Genomic DNA, 2,416 nt, shown 5'->3' on the forward strand with positions numbered 1-2,416 from the left:
GAGGAGCTTCTGTACGATCATGCATCAAATAGATCCACGAAAATTTACTGAAATCATCAATGAAACTAATATAATATTTAAAACCCCTAACAGATGAAGGTGCAGGGCCCCTAACATCCGAAGAAATAAGTTCCAAAGGTGACGAAGACCTATGGGAAGAACTAGTATATGGTAATTGATGACTTTTTGCTAACTGACACGCATTACAAACTGATAAAGATGACTCACTAGCACACGAAATATTATTAAGACGCAAAATTGATTTTACTACTTGAGATGAAGGATGTCCAAGACGTGCATGCCATTGGGCGTGAGTAGTAGATCTGCTCACCAAGGCGTGCTTGAGATTATCAACATCGGATGGCTTAATAGGATAAAGACCAGATTCACACCTCCCATTTAGGAGACTTTTGCTCGACTGTCGATCCTTTATAGAAAAGTGCCAAGGATGGAATTCAAAAAATACGTCATTATCACGAGAAAATTTATGAACAGAAAGAAGATGTTTGGAAATTTAAGGCACATGCAAAATATTACGCAATGCAGGAGGATGAGTAGCAGTATTAATTAGAGAATGACCAGTATGCAAAACACGCAAACCTGCTCCATTGCCGACTTGAACTTGTTCACCTCCATGATAACGTTCACGCACAGCGAGACGATCCAGGTCACTGGTGATATGGTCCGTAGCGCCTGTGTCGCTGTACCAATTTGGGTCAATCTTGTAAGAGGAAGTAGCCGCCAGTGCCGTAGGAGGAGCAGAAGAAGGTTCATCTTGATAGGACTCATCCATCCTATGCCAGTAGCGGATAGCAGTATGCCCCACTTTGCTGCAGATCTGGCAGGAAGGACGGGCAGAAGGGCCACGGCGATCACAAGCAGAACGAGAGGGTGCATAACCTTGAGAACGACCACGACCACGATCCCTACGCCCACGATTCTTCTGCTCACCACCACGACTAGCATAATTGGCAGAAGATCCAAGATTTAACTGAAGTTCAGCACGACCAGTATAATTGGCCGAAGATCCCAGATTTAACTCAAGTTTAGCCTGTGTTGTAGTTAGCGAGCTTCATACGTCATTAGATGTGCAAACACATCATCAAGCGTGAGGGTTTCACTCTTGGTAGTCATTGAGGTGACGAAGGGAGCATAGTCAGGGCCAAGACCAGCGAGAAGATACGCGATCACATCATCATCCTGCAAGGCAGAGCCAGCGGCGGCCAGCTCGGTGGCTAGCCCTTTGATCTTGCAAAAATAATTTGCAGCAAATTGATCTTGTTTCTTGGACGTGGCGAGCTCAACACGAATCTGAGTAGTGCAAGCACGAGTTGACGATGAAAACATCCACTGCAGGGTATCCCACGCCTCCTTGGACGTAGTAGCGGCAACCACATCATGAAGAATCTCCTCAGACATGGAGGAGAGAAGGCCGCTAAGGACCTGTTGATCCTGATCATACCATTGATTATAGGCCGGATTAGAGGCCAGCTCAGCACCAGCAGCAGTTGAGGAAGGAACCAGCTTGGCAGGTGCGGCATTGGTGCCATCGAGGTAGCCCATAAGCTTCGTACTCCGTAGGTAGGGGAGGAGCTGGGCACGCCATATGATGAAGTTGTTTTTGGTTAGACGAATTGTGACAGCATGGTGTAGAGGGATTGGGCCAAAAGTCGCCATGGTAGTTGAGACGGTGTTGGAGATGGTGGATAGAGAGGAGGAAGAAGACATGGTAGACATTTAAAAAATAAACCTTGGCTCTGATACCATGTTTTCTTCCTCCTCTCCATCCACCATCTCCAACACCGTCTCAACTACCATGGCGACTTTTGGCCCAATCCCTCTACACCATGCTGTCACAATTCGTCTAACCAAAAACAACTTCATCATATGGCGTGCTCAGCTCCTCCCCTACCTACGGAGTACGAAGCTTATGGGCTACCTCGATGGCACCAATGTCGCATCTGCCAAGCTGGTTCCTTCCTCAACTGCTGCTGGTGCTGAGCTGGTCTCTAATCCGTCCTATAATCAATGGTATGATCAGGGTGTGGTGTCTCAAAATGCTACTCGATTGGCACCTTTGCTTGGCTCACTTGTGAATTTCGATGGGAGGACTCTTACGCTTGGTTGGTCACCCATCATCTCTAGGGAAAGTAGCCCTATGCTTATGAACATACAAAATGCATGAGGTCTCTCTAAATCCATCGTAATGTCTCTTCTGACACAACTCTCTAGTCTCATCTCTTTGTTACTCTAGGTAACGCATACCCGTGGATATTTATATTAATATCATTTTTATGCTCTTAGGGTTGTGTCCTATGTCGATCTAACGACATGATGCAATATGACACTCATCATCATCTAGCATGCTCAATATGGAAAACATCATCATATTAAGGTAAAAATCATGCAATCATCA

The 2,416-nt window shown here is 45.8% G+C and overlaps 1 non-coding gene across 1 annotated transcript; it reads right to left on the reverse strand.

Annotated features, from left to right (window-relative positions):
• Positions 1-1,069: 1,069 nt before the first annotated feature.
• LOC111462134 lies at positions 1,070-1,209 on the reverse strand. The gene has a single exon (XR_002713718.1). It is a non-coding gene; the product is annotated as a small nucleolar RNA Z247 (small nucleolar RNA).
• Positions 1,210-2,416: the final 1,207 nt, after the last annotated feature.

Source organism: Cucurbita moschata, unplaced genomic scaffold (genome assembly GCF_002738365.1).
Source record: "Cucurbita moschata cultivar Rifu unplaced genomic scaffold, Cmos_1.0 Cmo_Scf00026, whole genome shotgun sequence".
Taxonomy (NCBI): Eukaryota; Viridiplantae; Streptophyta; class Magnoliopsida; order Cucurbitales; family Cucurbitaceae; genus Cucurbita; species Cucurbita moschata.